This window comes from Leptonotus elevatus, chromosome 10 (assembly GCF_054856555.1).
Source record: "Leptonotus elevatus isolate MCC_2025b chromosome 10, RoL_Lele_1.0, whole genome shotgun sequence".
Classification (NCBI taxonomy): domain Eukaryota; kingdom Metazoa; phylum Chordata; class Actinopteri; order Syngnathiformes; family Syngnathidae; genus Leptonotus; species Leptonotus elevatus.
Genome location: NC_141248.1, coordinates 19,264,070 through 19,280,999, shown reverse-complemented (window position 1 = coordinate 19,280,999; position 16,930 = coordinate 19,264,070). Strand labels below are relative to the sequence as shown.

At 37.6% G+C, this 16,930-nt stretch overlaps 1 protein-coding gene and 1 long non-coding RNA gene across 4 annotated transcripts in view; one reads left to right on the top strand and one right to left on the bottom strand.

The window, feature by feature from the left end:
* Positions 1–16,930, top strand: part of tox2 (TOX high mobility group box family member 2) — a 94,040-nt gene that overhangs the window by 24,219 nt on the left and 52,891 nt on the right. The gene's annotated exons all lie outside the window — the stretch shown is intronic.
* LOC147167499 (uncharacterized) overlaps positions 7,637–16,930 on the bottom strand; it is a 50,621-nt gene continuing 41,327 nt past the window's right edge. Inside the window, exon 5 of the long non-coding RNA XR_015096243.1 lies at positions 7,637–7,801. This is a non-coding gene — a long non-coding RNA (uncharacterized LOC147167499). The remainder of the gene's footprint in view (positions 7,802–16,930) is intronic.

The window sequence follows — 16,930 nt, the reverse complement described above, 5'->3', positions numbered from 1 at the left end:
ACGGCAATGAGTTCCGTGTCAAAGACATGCGTGATGTTGTTAAGATTTATATCCGCTCACAGTGGATTCTCAAATGCTCAAAGTCTGCATGTAAATCCAAGCGCGCGAGTCGATCATAAAGCCAAGCATGTTCAAATCATTTTTTTAAAAATTGACAGATACAAATTTAGTGCAATGGTAAAGAGACAAAATTGCAACAAAGATTTGGGGAATCAGATGCCGCTGGTTGAAATAATCAAATAATTTCAACCAGCGCCATCAGCTTTCGGGAAAAAAAAATACCCAAAAGTAAAACCAATTCATCTCAAATTGTGAAAAAGTGCTTTGAACCATTGGGAACATACAAAAAGTCAACCAATTTCAGTAAATCTCATTGTGGAAAAAAACGCATCTGCTAAAAACTTCCTCAAGTGTTTAAAAAAAAAAGAGAAAAATATATGTCAAATGTAAAATAAATACATAGGTATAAATTTCCACTGACAATTTCAACCAATTTTTTTATGTGCCTTAAAAGTTAAACAATTTCAACCAAATTTTTAGAAGAGATTGGTAAAATTGGTACAAATATACCCAAAAAGTAATTATATATATATATATATATATATATATATATAACACAACCAAAATATGTGTCAAAAGTCTGTTTTCAACGAAAACTTTTAAGACAGTTTTTTTTTTTGTATAATATTTCAAAGTAAAAACAATAACTTATATTTCAGGGATGAATAACCACCAACAATTTCAACCAAATTTCGGGTAAAATCTGCCTCAAAACTCAAACATGTCAACCAAAATTTCCAGGAAAAACATCACCCAGAAGTCAAGTTCTTCCAGAAATTTTTTTTTTTGGGGGGGGGGGATAAAATGCCTCAAAGTCAAACAATATATTTTTTTTAATTGGTAAAAATATTTTCATCGCAAGCACACACAAGAGTCACACAAATTTCAAACAAGAATTGAGGTGAAATAGCCTTTTAAATTGAACAATTTCAACCCATATTAAAAAAAATTAAAAAATCATCACCCAAAAGTCAAACAATTTTACAAATAGAATGGTGTCTCAAAATACCAGCGTTGTGAATAGGACTGAATGATTTTTATACATTTTTTTACAACGTATGTAAGTATCTGAATCTGAATCTGTATCGCCTAAAAGTCAAACAATGTCAAGAATTTTAGGAGAATATACCTCCAAAATCAGATTCATTCGCTTTACTAGAGTATTCAATAGTGTTTCCCCATTTTTGAAATCCAAACAACTTCAAAGTCAACCGGCCTCAGTGAGTGTCTCGTGCTTGACATCGGAGGTTAGTGTGCGTCTCTTCTGACCTGTCCTCAGTAAATTATCAGCTTGTATGGAGTCCGCATGCGGAGCAATGCAAAGCACTTAACATGCAGAAGGAAGAGCAGACGTTTTTCCATTGCACTTATCGGGCGCTGCAGCAAGAGCCAGTGTCAAGGTGCACTCGCTGCACCAGGTCCCCGCCCCCTCTCGGCCCTCCCCCAGTCCTCCCTCTTCCTTCCCCTTTTGCATTCCCCCGATCTGGATCTCTGTCCACAAGCACCAGCCACCAGCAGTTCAGTTAAAAGTGGGCTCGGCACTTCCGCCGCAGCCGCCTACTCCATTTCGAAAACCTCCATCTCCGACACCTCCTCATTTCCTGTCAAGGTGCGCGAAAGCAACCTTCCCCCACTCAGTACAGATGACTTGACCTCGATGCGTCCTCGTTAGACAATAAGAACCTACTTGAGGGAATTAAATACAGTGGAACCTTCAAAGTCGAACTGTTGGTCGACATCCAATTTGATTTCAAATATTTGTTTTCCAATGGAAATAATGGCAACTGATTAAACCACTTCCATTGTCTGCCACCAAAGAAATCTTAACTGTACAGGCAAATGTTTTAAGTATGATCAAACATTTTACTCCAATTAGAGTAAGATACGGTTAATGCCAGTTACGATACGAAACACTTCTAATGTGACGTAATTCGCTCCGATTACAATATTTGATTCACTCCAATTACAATACATTATAGTTAAATGCAATTGCGATAAGATTCCCTTCAATTACAAAAGGGTTTGATCCAGTTACAACCCAATTCACTTACATTACAATAAGAGTCAATTACAATATGGTCCGATTCATCTATCAATTACAATGCAATTCGTTCTAATTAGCAGTTAGCAATTCCCTCCAACTAAGACATGAGTCATTCCAGATATAAACCACTTCCGTTAATGATGCAATTTGCTCCAATTCCGATAAAATATGACGCGATTCACTTTAGGTACGATGCAAAATGGTTTCACCAAAGCTACGATACTGCAATGCGATCCAGTTATATGAATCCACGTGATTCACTTCAATTACGATATCATTGCTTGAGTTACAATTCGCTACGGTTCACTCCAGCTATGATTTGAATCATTTCAATTACAATGACTACATGCAGTCAAAATTCGGATGAAGGTCAGAATTCCGGTTTTGTGAAACAACCGAGGTAACGCGCTTACACGCGTGGCGGACCGAGTTACTCTCGTTTACTTGTCATTTGTGCTCGTTTGGAACGTAATTACGCGGACAACGTAATTACGTAAATAACACCATTTCCGCTTTGAACTTACTACGTCACTCACCTCGCTAAAAATAAAGTAATCGGGTTTCCTCCTCGCTCCACAAATGTGGTTCTTTGCTGTGAGCGTCACGTTTGATGACGCCAACTTGAGTATTTCCGGTGCGTTACGCGCCAGAAGCACGGACTTATATACTTGTGTAATAGGCACAAACCAGTCGTGACTACAAAGACCAAGATTCCTTGCGAATTAAAATAAGCGAAGAAGAAGAAAAGAAGACGAAAAAGAAAATAAAGAGCACAGCTAAAAACAATGCACTGTTAAATCGAGGTTTTCCAAATTCCAATATGAGCAATAATTCGGGTTGTGAAAGGAGTGACCCAGGGGTTTTATTCGGGTTCTTAACTCTTTAACCACCAAAAACGTTTAATGACGTATATTAAAATCCCAATGAATTGCGCCAAAAACGTTAATTGACGTTAACTACGTTTTTTTTCCCCGTTTTTTTTTCTCAATGGGCAGTGCAAGGTATTGTGCGGTGAAATCTAAAAACACTGACTAACTCACTATTTCCCCGTGTATCAAATGACATGAAAACATGGCGGATCTTAGGAAATAAAACGTTTTTCAAGGATGATGTGAATGATCAAAGCGTTTGTCACATTAAATCTAATTCACAGAGCATCACTAAACAAAAAATATTGCTGACAAAGTCAATGTTGTGCAGAAAATGTATCTTTTCACAAAAAGCCTGTTTTCTCCTTATTATATATTATTTTCGCTTGACCTATTTTCAAATGGTGATTACTAAAGATCAGAATAAGGTAGAAACATACTTTTTTTTAATATAAAATAATGGAATCCAATCTTTCATATGGTATCCACCATGTTTATGTAGTCATAGCACACAATATTCTGTTTGCCTTGAAAGAGGAGTTAAAATGCTCAAAATAGGGGTTGTTTTTTGGATAACGTTTGGCAATAAAAGAGTTAAAACCCCAAATAGGAGCATTTTCGGGTTATTGTGCACGTACGTGCAAGTCGGCTTGGATGGCCAATTCCACTAATATACCCCATTGATTCCAAGGTTACGGTTTGTATATTTCCCGGGTCCAAAAAAATAACCTTTAAGTGTACCAACCCACGAACAAACGTGCACCAAATTGCATTTCTTAATAGCGATAAAAAGCAAAGTTAGGCAAAGTGCTAGTTTGTTTTTGTAACCGTGTGTTGTGGAAAAACAACTTCCTACACGGGCTTTTTTTTTCTGCGTGTTTATACACTGTTGTTGTTGTTGCTGCCGTTTGGGCTTTACACACATTTGATAGGTGGGGGGGTGGGGGGTGAAAGTTCACAATGTGCTGTAGCGATAAGACGACGGGATCATCTAAGGATTGCTTTTCTTGCATCGGATCCTACATATGCCTCTCTCTTGCTGTCTCTTTCCAAGATGATTTGGAGCCTTGCATAGTCAATTATGCCGAGAGAGAAAGAGAGCGAGAGAGACAGTTGGGGCAGCGTATTCCATATTTTGGTGGGATATTAATATTGCATGAGAGCTGTTCTGTAGCGAATATCTAAGAGAGAGAGCCTATTAAGGAGGCAGGAAAAATGTGACACGCACACACAGACACACTGTGTGAGTATATTCTTCCGTAGCACCCATAAGCGGGTTGTTTTAATTAGTGTATGCCAGATTATAATAGGATGTGCCTCAATTTTACTTGGTCAGCCTGGTTGAGTGATGCACCGCTTTAATTGTGCTAAGAATGGACTATTTCAGGCAGTCAACTGTATAAACAAACAAAGCAAAAACAAGACAACCCCCCCCCCTCTAAAAAAAAAAAGATATAATTGTGATACATCAAAGCTGAAACGACGGGATGACAGGATATTTATTTCCTCTGCGTGATGCATGCGTGTCCTCCGTGACAAGCTTGGATTTGGGGGTGCTCAGTGGCACTGAAGCTGGATGGTCAGTGATTGACAGCTCATTTCAGGCCAAGGATGATTGTCAAAAAGCATGGAATTGTAATTAAATGCTTTTTCCGGAGTACCAATACAAAAAAAGGTTGCAAAATCAGGCTTTTGGTGTACTCGCAAAATTCTCTTTTCTACACCTTAAATATTAACTTTGCCACTATGACTGGAAAATATATTTAAAAAAATATAAATAATTCCGGGGAAAATATGTGTCAAATATAGGGCTGGGTATCAATTCTAATTTACTCAATTGGATTTAGATTCACAAGACTTCGATTCGATTTTTATTTTTGATTTACTGCACTTCAGTCCGATATTAATTATGGAACATCAATTCTTCTTAAATATCAAGGAAGATGGAAACTATCTTCATATTTCTAATTCATTAACTGCAAGTATAAATAAAAATTATTCTGCATTGTCTTAATAATAAGTCAGGTCTTTCATAAATGTAAGAAAATACTTTGAATTAAATGTGAATAGTAAATTTCAAGAAAACGGTAAGATACAAAGAGTATTGTCCTCTAAAATTCAATTTTCTTATGAATTTATGGGGAAAAGAGATATTAAACTAATCGATTCACGGTTTTATGAATCAATATCAGGCTCACAAGGGAAACTCGATTCGATATCAATTATTCAATTTTTTTAAACCCAGTCAAATGTCAAACAAATGTCACAACAACCAACATTTTGTGGAAAAATGTGCACCAAAAAAAATCAAACATCAACAATATTGAGGGGGAAATGACGCCCCAAAAGTTAAACAATGTCAAACGAATGTAAATGTCCATTTCAACCAACTTTGGGGGGAAATATAGCCAAAAAGTCAAGCATGTATCTTCTCTAGTTAAAAATAAATAAATAACTTGTACTTTTTTTATTATTTTTTGCAGATTTTAAAATCGGACAATTGAATCAGATAGCTGATGAATTGGTTGGATTTATTATTACTTTCATTTCTTTTACATATATATTTTAATGTACGGCGTTGTTTCACGTGTGGTTGTAGTCAAAGTCCTATCAAAAGTAAAAGCTGTTGAATTCACACAAAATCGCAGACTTCAAGTTTAATTTCATGTCAAGTCCTTTCGACTTTTCCATCCTATTGCGATGGACATGTCCATTCAATTTCGTGGCGACTGATCAAAATGGTGCCAGAGGGGATTTTGAAATTGAATGAGACGCATACATTTTCATCACAACAGCAATCCTGGATTGCCTGAAACCATACATACGTTTTTATACGTGTGCACACAACGGTGTTAAAGACAATGATGTCTGTGCAAGTGTTTTTAAACTCTAAATGCTCCATCCAGTTGTGTCAACAGAATACATTCAGACACTGAGGACACATTTGACGTCGTCTCCGGCACTGCCACGCTCGCATCCAGCCGGAATATTCTATTACCAATCTAATTGCGCACGCCGGCCCTGACAAGAGCTCATTAAAGCGTAATTATACACATGTTGTTTTCTACAAACATCTCCATTTGAGTCTCGCTGCCTTGTAATTGTTCAGCGGGGACGAGCGGCGCAGATTTTCGCAGATTGGAGAGGAAGAGAAAGCGCTACTGAGAGAGAAAGAGAGAAAGTGGAAGTAGGTCAGGCCTTTCCATAAACAAGGCATGGTTTCTAAAATAATATAGCCATCCAGTGGAAGTAATGCCAAACAAGTGAGCGAATGCAGAGCTCATGTAATATTTACAGAGCACTAATACATAGATGGCGGCTTTTCTTTTTCTGGGGTAGGCCCCTCCCCTTCTAAGCCAGAGGTTTCTTTCTCCTTTTTCATCATCTTTGGCTCTTTTTCTCCCCCACCGCCGCACCCCCTCCATCCCTCCCTCCCTCGCTTCTTGCCATTTGAATTTCAGAGAGAGCCAACTACATTGATATGGCAGGGAATGTGTGTGTATGATGTTACTTTCTGCCCCCCACCAGCCCCCCACCACCCCCACCCCCCTTTTCCATCCTTTATGCTCATTGGCGTCATCCATGCAGTTTCTTGCAGGGTCCTATTTGCAGCATGGCCGATGATACCGCCGCAGAGAATTGGCCGTTTAAATAAGTCTTCAAGGCCCAGCTGGTGCTGTGAGGTCACCAGGCACTTGTTCAGTGTCGGGGGCCCAGCGTGTGGCCCTCCGAGTGCCGGGGCTAACTGACTGTGTCGACTTCAGGCCATGGCTCTCGGGTTTTTTTCTTTTCCAGCTGGTTATAAGGCGGATGTGCGAGGGGAAAAGAGCGTGAAGGAGCAGGTCTTCCGTGTGTTTGCCGTGGGAAATATATCATTTGACTATTGGATTGTTTTTAGGAGGTAGGGGGTGGTGGTGGTGAGGGGGGGGGGGGTGTTCATGTATGCTGCTTTCCAGTGAAAATGATTTATTTTTAACAATACAAAAATGCAAATATATTTAATGATTTAAATATATTTCATAAAATAATACAAGTAAATAAAATGACTACATGCAAAAAAAATAATTTTGGACAAATAATATATTTTAATAAATAATGTTTCTGTGTATCACCTTTTTTGTTGCATTATCGTTTAAAAAATGCTCGGTGGAAGAGGAAAAAAAAAAGATCCCTCAAGCTATTCTTTCTTTCAGAAAAGCATGCATCTTCGAATTCTCAGTATTCTTTTTTCTATTGTTGTTTCTGTAAGAGGTAATATTTGGTTTCTTTTTATCCACTAGACGAATGCGAAATATTTTTTGTAAATGATTTTGTAACAAAACAAAACAAATTACAAATAATGACAAATATTTTTAAATAGAAACAAGTTTCTTCTATTCAAATATTGGTTTGGTTTTAAAGTTGGTAAAATAAGAAAATAATATCAAATATATAAAGAAGTACATAATTTTTTTTGCCCCCCAAAAAATCATTTTGGATTGTTTTATTTAGCGATTTATTGTGGTGTTTTTGTCTAGCTCCGTTTAAATAATAATACATTATCACATCACAACATAGAACAAAAATAATGATGCTCACCCCCACAAAATAAACAAGCAACTGTAGTTTTCTAGCAGCTGATAGTTAATAGTGTAAAACAATGGCCAGAAAAAAAACATGGAAAAGTGTACAAGTGTCAGTTTCATATCCGAAAAGAAGCATGAAAAAAATGTATAGTCTAAGTGGCTGAATAATCCTCGACCTACCTCAACAGAAGCGAATGTCATCGTCGGATCCAGCAAATCTTTGTCGTCTGGGTTGGGCATGTTGACCATGCTTACCATGTTTTCTGTCAAATAAGACACAGAGCAATTTGTCATCTTGCGGGCCAAGTAAGTTGTCCAGTGAGCAAACGTTAGCTAGGAAGAGTGACATATCGTTGGCTCGCTAGCTTGTAGCTGAGCTAGCCATCTGGCATGTTTGCCCCTTCTTTTTCTTTCCGGCTTTCTCTCTCAATGTAGTTTGTCCAAACTATACTTCACATGCGTTGTTAGCGTTGAGATGGCACTAAAATGAGCTTGGAGGTCATTGTACAGTGGGGGAGCGGCCATTTTGTTACCTATACCGGTACACAAACATAAAGGCAATGCAAATGAAGAGATGTGACCTGAAAAATACTTTTATTAGCAATTACTATTTCTTCAAAGGCAAATTCAATGCTAGCCAAAGACTTCTGTGCTGAAAATGTAAATGAATGACAAATAACGCAGCAGACGTGAATTTATTACAGTTTACGCGCGGCCAAGAAAACGGTGCGCCAGCTGTACAATCAGTAAAACAACATTCAGCATTTCATTCTGACAATCGACAAGCAAATAAAAAGTGATCCCAGGTTTGTGGAAACCGCACATGAAGAATGGAGCGCCGAGCTCGAACGCGTGACTGTGACTTATCAATTTAATTTCTCCATCTTGCGTTCACGTGACGACTTGAGCCCATGTTTCATTAAATCCATCCAATACACTTGCATATATCATCACACCGGGCGCACAATGGGAACCTGTAAAGGCCCCCAATGGAGAATGTCGACAAAGCTCCCCCCCATTCCCCCTCCCGCCCTTTTCTCTCTTCCCCAGTGAAGTCTACTAATTCACCCGGAGCCCCCGCATCACTTTTTGTTCGACTGTGTGCAGATCAAAGTGCAATCAAGTCACGATGAAACCAAAGCAGAATAAGAGAAGAGTCATATTTCTTATATTTTTCCCTCTCTCTTTCTCAAGGTTTAGTGAAGTAAAATAATTTGTCTTCAGGATGAAAGTGAGCAAAAGGAATGGCATTGGCGGAGCTTCACTGGAATTGTGAACATTGACGGTTATGTTACAAATTCACTGATTATGAAAAAGAAAGAAAGCAAATGAATGCAGATATTCAAGTAGTGGCCGTCCGCAGTTTACTGGCTATGCTTTCGTTTGTAACGTAATGTTAGCATTTTGGTGAGTAGTAGCATACCATTGTTTTTCACATAATACATTGCTTACCTTAGTAGCAAGACTAGCTAATGGTTAGCAAGCGTTATCGAAAGGTTCCATAGCTCGATTGTCGAGGCTAACGTTAGCATGTCAGCGGTGTCTTGCATTGATTGTTAACATTAAGCTAGGAAAGCACGGAAGCGTATTGGTAAGTTTTGTTAAAATTGTTAAAACATCTTGGTAAAGTCATTCGAACATTTTTGAATGAAATGTAGGCTAAATGCTAAAACATAGCATTTAACGGCAGAGGGATATTTTCCCATACTGCTATAGGGTAATGCTACATTTGCGCATGCGCAAGTCAATACCCCATGGTATTATGTGGATTAAAAAAAAAATGTTTTAGCATTTAGCCTACATTGTACCAACATGTTTAAATGACTATAAAAACATTCGAACAATTTTATCAAGAGACAACAATTTTGCTTATACGTTCGAATGACTTTGCAGCACGATCTAACGACATAGCCTAGTCAAATCTGTTTACGCTACATTAGCAGTTCCACACTTCCGTATTCATCTAAACATATTCCATTGTGCGTGTTCAAATGCCTCAATTGTCGAGGCTAACGTTAGCATGTCAGCGGTGTCTTGCATTGATTGTTATCATTAAGTTAGGAAAGCATGGAACCGCCAATGTGGCGTTTTGACCAGGCTTCATCACTCGAATGTACGGCAAAGTCGTTTGAACGTATCGGTAAACTTGTTTGAACGTTTTGGTTACGTTTTGTTAAAATTTTGATAAAGTTGTTTAAATGTCTTGGTAAAGTCGTTTGAATGCATTTAGCATTTAGCCTACATTGTACCACGTTTGAACGACTATCAAACCATTCAAACAATTTTACCAAGACACAAGAATTTTGCCGATACATTAGAATGACTTCCAGTTCTTTGGTCCTTCCTCGGGTCTCCTGACGGCGGTGTTCGGTTTAGGTGAACGATATGGGATTTTTTAATAGGTTTTTGGTGAACTAATGAATACACACACACTCACACGCACGCACGCACACACATACACATACAAAATAATAATAAAAAATTATTAAATTAAAAAAAAAGAGCAATGATGATGACATGTCAAATCGGTGAAATTACCGAATGAACAATACTGAGCGCTAAGAGAAAAAAAAAGAAAAAAGAATGACTTCCAGTTCAACGCTTCTGTATAAACTTAATCTGTCTTTCCTAAGGCATTATGTATATAAATGAGGTTGTCTGAGGGTGGTGGGAGGGGTCATAACTTATTATAAGCAATGCGCTAGCTTTGTTTTCATTGTGTTAACAGCAGCACAATGGTGCGATTGTGCGACAATGTGAAACACGACACCTGGGGGGGTCCCAGGTTGGGGGGGAGAGAGTGGTTGGGGGGGGGGGGGACATGCATATGCCTTTTAGTTGAAAGAGTCAGAAAGCATCAAATCTTCCATCAAAATAATGTTGCCTAGCCTCGTGATTCTCTAAATATAATCCCCCGCCCCAGCATGGGTCTGTAACCTGCCTCATTATGTCAAGGCGTCATTTGCTACCTCTTGAAAGCCCCCTCGGCGTGATGGACAAGACCATAAAGCCCGGCAATAAAGCTAAGACGAATGTTACATCTTAACACTGATAGAGGCAATTAAGTCCATCATAAGCAAGGGGGGGAAGGGGGGGGGGGGGTGAAGCGTCTTCTCCGGGGAGTCGTTCACTCGCTTGCCTTCTTTTCATTTCTCCTCTCAGCTCACAGCTGACAAGTCCATTACAAATGGAGCTCATGTCTTCCATTTATTGTTTGATTTCCTGTTTGCTTGCTTATTTTTTTTATACCTTTACTTCTCATGTCACATATTTAACGGCAATTTTATTAATTGTAGTTTTAAAAAAATATATTTGATCACTATAGACAAAAATCTGAACCTTGTTTTGTTTTATTTTATAGGCATTTTTCAAATTTGTTCCTTATCATTTTGTCACCATTTTATTAACTTATTTGTTCGCATTAGTTAATGAATTTTATTTGTTTATTATAGCAGAGGTGAGTTCATTTTTAAATTCCGCCTTTTTTGTTTACTATATTTGGCACTTTTCTTTGGGGGTGTTGGACTCTAAGGCCCATTTATTTTGTTGTACAGTATTTAATGTTATCATTTTATTATTATTATTATCATTTTATCTGTTTTAATTGTCATATTTTCTTGAGTGATAGTCAGTTGTTTTTTTTATGCAAATCACTCTTTGTTGAACTTTTTTTGACAATAATTGGCATATTTTTGTTTCAATTATTTTAAGTTTTTATTTTTGTAATAAAACAAATATTTTTTTGTATATTATTTATTCCCTCCCTTTCTTTTTCTTTTTTTTTGTCACGTGAAACTATTTGTACTTTTTGTAGCTATTTGTTTTTAATTTCCATTTATTTTATTGTCTGAAGGAAGTTGTTTATTCTTTCCCATTACTTATTTACATTTTTAATATTATTTATATAAATGCACGGGGGGTTTCTGATTGAAAACTGATAAAGACCATATTTGTATGTGCTCCGTTGGACCTGTGGGTGTGGTTTTGGCTCGGGGAAAAAAAAAAATAGAAATCATAGGAAATGTTATCTTCATCTGGCAGGGATCAGCGTTGTGTATTATTGGTCAGGTCCTATTACACAAACAGTGCGGCGGTGTTTGCAGAGAATATATCACATTGAACATGCACATAAGGTACACACGCACACACACACAGAGGTGAAATGCAGCAGTGGATATATTCACAAAGGCAATCCATATCTACTGTGCAGTGCACCATCCCCCCATTACTCTCGCTCTCTCTGTTTGGTTATGCATGCATTTTGTGTGTGCGCGCGCGCAGCCAGTTACTGTGAATGCTCTCATGACCACAGTCCTGACACAGGTATTTGGACTGCTGTCCCTTTGCATTGTATCGTCAAATAGTGGAGGTACTGCATTTGGGAGGGAGGGAGGTGGTCTCTGGGTTTAATTGAAATGATTGCACAAATCTGCTTTGAAATGACAATTATGATTTCCTGTGTTGTTGTTTGTTTTGCAACCGTTAAACCGTGTTTGACTGGTTCAACTTCAGCTCAGCAATTGCCAAAGAAAAATTCTTAACACTTTTAGTGTTAACATTTTGTGGGTGATTTCTCTACTATTGTACAAATGCGCCACTATGTATATCACATCGGCCATTTTGTTATTTGACCATCATATGTATTTACACTGCTCCAAATTAAAATGTCTTCACTGGAGCATTTCACCTCCATCCATCCGTCCACAGCATCAATCCAGTCATCCATCCTTCTCTGCGTGTCTGTTTTCTTCCCCTCCATTGTGTTGAACGCTGTGATTGATGACCTCCAAGCACGGGAAAGCAAAACATAAAATGTAACGACGAGGTGTGCCATTCGCTCTTTGCCATGTGTCAACAGGTTCACAGGGAGTGCGTTGGGACTACTGGAGAAAATGTTGATACGCTTCAGTTTTTTTTTTTAGATATACACACATTGCTTCGCTAGCGTCAATAATTGAGGTCACTCAGTAATCGATACAATTTAGTCTGGGATTGAGGAGTCATTTTGTGATGGCTAAAAGTTAGAATATGACAAGTAAAAAGTAGCCCAGAGTGTAAATGGAGGAAGAAGAAGTCATAATCTTATGAGAATAAAGTGAAAATATTACATATTGGGGTTGGCATGGATCAGTGGTAGTGTGATCGTCTCCCAACCCCAGAGGGTGTGGGTTCGATCCCCTGTCTTTGTGACCATGTCGAAGTGTCCTTCAGCGAAATACTGAACCCCCATTTGATCCTGATGCTGCGTCATCAGTAGGTGAAAGGAGTCAGTGTGAAGAGTTTTGAATACCTTGAAGTTTAAAAAAAAAAAAAAACAGCATTGCGATGAACTGTTAGAATATTACGAAAATGAATACACTAAATTTTTTAATGACTTTTTACAAAAAAATAATACTTTAATCTCATAATATGAATTTTGTCATACTACATTTTAAATGAAAAAACAAATTCTCTTGCAATACATTTTATAAAAAATAAAAAAAATCCTCTCAAGAACTGTGTTTTGTTCCCCTCGTAATATTACATCTTTTTTTTTTTATAAATAATAGGATTTTATTCTTGTAGGATTACAAATTTATTTCTTTATTGCCAAAACAATCGGCCAATTGGGGCCAAATGGCCGATTATTTTCCCCTTAAAAAGTTATCGAAGAAAACCGAAGTAGCATTAGCAACTAGCAAGTGTAGCGTATGTTATTCTGGTTATTCTGTTGTCCCCAAGCGTCCTTTAGGCTGTTTAATGACACCTCAGTTGGAGTTAACTGGAAAACTAAACGCACGACTTTAAGAAGTAAATCCATTGTAAATTTAAATACAAAGCATGTTTCGTTTTTAAAACATCGCTAGCCTAGGGCTAATGCTAAAAGCAAAAGGAGGAGCCCATTCAAATGCTAGCAGGAAGTTAGCATCGACTTCGGGAGTGTTTTTCCTTGAAATAACGAATGTCCACACACACATATACTGTGGAAACACATACTCGCAGGGGAGATAACACATATTTTAAAATAATGGGTAGATTTTTTCTGCCAAAAATCGGTATCTGCATAAACCTAAAAAAAAAATGCATATCAGTCGGGCCCTAGAAAAAAGTCCCCCCTGTAAAATTCTTACTTTTTTTCCCGCAGTGAAGCTGTTGAGCTCTCCCTTATTGAATCTGTATATGATGACATGTCTTGGCCAAGTCTTTTTTTGTTTTCAGTGTTAATGATCAACTAAGCTATTTGGAGCTTTAAGTGGAAATAAGAGAATAAGTCATTGGCCACATTGACGTCAGACTATTAAACTCAATTTAGCAGTGGGTAAACACGACTAACCTGCGAGTATGCGCAGCTTTCATTCCACGTAGAGATCCCGACTGTATTCGTACTGTAACATAATTACAGCCCACTTAGCCCAAATGACCGCTTTGTGACCACAGAGAGGCAGGCACATTTTTTTTGGAGCCCTCAATGTAGATATTGTGTGTTATTCTGCCCTCGGTGACTCCGCTTTGCTCTTTGCCGGGCTGTATAATTATCTGCTGCTTTTTTCCTCCGTTCTCCATTGCTCATCGAGCGCCAGTTCGCAGGTGTGAAAATGGGCCACTCACAGACGCCGCCGGCTCCGTGGCCGCGCGTTAAGGACGCCGTGTGAAGTCGTTTTTCGAGAGCGACAAAGGAGGCGATTTCCTTTTTTTTTTGCCCCTCGCACACCCGATGCAGAATGCGATGATTGTTCCCGATGCCAGCTAACGGCGCTCTCGGAATGAAACCATTCGCTGTTCAAGGAACGCTTCCATCACAGGGCCAATCATAACATGGAAATGGAATTGGGTATTTTATTTGAATAATGTGGCAAGAAACTCGGATGCTTGTTTGTGGCGCTCACTGCCTTATGTATAAAAACATATATATTCATTTATATCCATTTTGACATTAACCGTATAGATATTCATTTTGACATTAACCAACGAGTCCCAAAATCTTGAATGGGTTACGAAAAAACATGTCACAGTTCAAAAAAAATTTAAAATCGAATTTGATCATAATGTTAAATATTAGGGGTGTAAATTGCCTAGTACCTGGCGATTCGATTCGTATCACGATTCATAGGTCACAATTCGATACCGATTAATCCCGATGCGAATCTAAAAATGGATTATTGCGATATTTTTTTTAACTCAAATTTAGAAAATACTAATCAGTAAACTTGAACATGTACACTGTAAGAATTTTATGAAAATGTATTTATTTATCTGAAAATTCAGGCTTATAAGTGAGCCACTGCATTTAACAAACAGGTTGCAGTCTGTTTCACGTTTGAACAGCACTGAAATAAAATATTAAGGCTTAATGTTCCATTAATATAACATTCTTCCATGCTTAATGTGTGAATCCTAACCCTAAGTAAGACGTTTTGTTGAATATTCCCATTAAAAAAAAAAGATGTTTAAAAATCGCATATCGAATCGATTTGAGAATTGCGCGCTGTAATATTGCCGAATCGATTTTTTTTCTAACACCCCTAGTACATATGATCCCATTTCTAAAGCCATATTTACTTGTCTCATTCAAACCTTTCAAAGCATAGCCCTTTCTCACAAGATGCTCCAAACCTTTCCTAACTCGCCGTCAAGCCCCAAAAAATGTGCAAGCAAGCCTGAAACAGTTTTGCACTTTGCCGTGCGGATGACAAGAGGCCAATGTTGCTGATTCACATCTCCCGTACAAACACAAGCGAGCTTTTAGGTCTTCCCAAGAAGACCGAAGTGTACCCCGGAGCTAAATGAAAAACCAGCGCGTGGGACGCGGGTGAATGTTTAAGTGGGTGTGCTGTGGCAACGGAGCGAAGACGAAAGTGGCGACGGAGCCTGCGGTTTATTTGGCTGTTGCGCGATTAACGGCGAGGTCGCAGCCAGAGGCCCGCAGCTTGAAAGACAGACGCACCAACACAACGCAGACATCGGACCAGATGTCCGTCCGTGTGTCTGTGTCACACTTTTGGCAGCCTCCATTTTTGAGGAAACAAAGCGCAACGCCCGCGATGGCTTGTAAGAGCTGAGATGAAATACAGCTACTACTGTTATGTCGCCCAACACGACGACTTTGACGCCACCTCCAACTGAAATAAAAATCTCTCTTCAAGCTGCCAAGCCATGTTGAAGAAAAAGGTGGCGTTATAACTATAAATATATGATTGGTCTGTTTAGCCAACCAGATACATGAAGAAAAAAAAAAATTCCCTCTCAGTATCGCCATTATTTAATATGCAATTTTTTTTCAAGGTCCTCTTACCATATATGTTTTCACAAAAACAAGCAATAAACTAATCTGTACTGAAAACAATACATACATGTTTTGGTCATAGGGTTAGGTTCATGTTTCATGAAAAAAAGTGGGCTGCACTTCTTAAGCAGTGAACTGAATACAGATGCGGCATAAATAAATAATATCATCAATTTGCAGCACAAACTTGCTATTTTTTGTAATAAAATATTATATCTATTTTATGTTCATTGTTTTGAGATTTTTTGGGCACACAGAATAAGATATACATTTTTATAATAAATGTCATACTAAAAGAAAAAGTGCAATCTTCAAGGATGTTTTTTTAAATTAAAATTTATGTCAAGTGTAATTTTTGTATTATAATGTTATGAGGTTAATTATTTATTTGAAAATTTGAAATTTTACTAGAATCAATCCGATTTTTTTTAGAATAGCCAGAATGCCAAAAGAATAAAATAATATTTTTTTAATCCATATTTTTTTATGCAAAAAGTGCACTCTCACAAGAATATTTTTATTTTATTTAATATTTAGATCAAGTGTAATATAGCCACAAGAATAAAATGACATATATATATTTTTTCATCCATAATATTACAAGATAAATGTAACTTTCTCTGGGAAAATAATCTCATAAGAATAAAATCATATTAAAAAAAAAAAAATTAAATAAATAAATAATAAAATTAAAAAACACCTCTATTTTTCCCATTACAATGTCATCTAAGAAAAATATTGTATTTTAAGAAAAACAAAATGAGCATTATCATGTGACGAAAAATCTGTATTATAAATAAGTCTTACAAGACTCAAATTGTGTTTTTCCGAGAAAAGTCATAAGAATAAAATCCAAATTTTTGTGACCATAAAAATTCAATACGAGAAGTCTGTCATTCTTTTTTTTTTTTTATAGAAATGCTGTCATGTGAAACTCATTTTTGATTAACTGCAACTCTTGTACTAAGAAATGAACCTGAAGTGAGAAAACACTGCAAGAGGAGTGAAATGCTATTTGACAGCTTATCACTCCGTTAGGCCTTTGTCACTTTGTAATTGGCGCGCGCACACACACACACACAGACACACACACACACACACAGTTTGAAGCTTGAGGCACGCTGCGAGG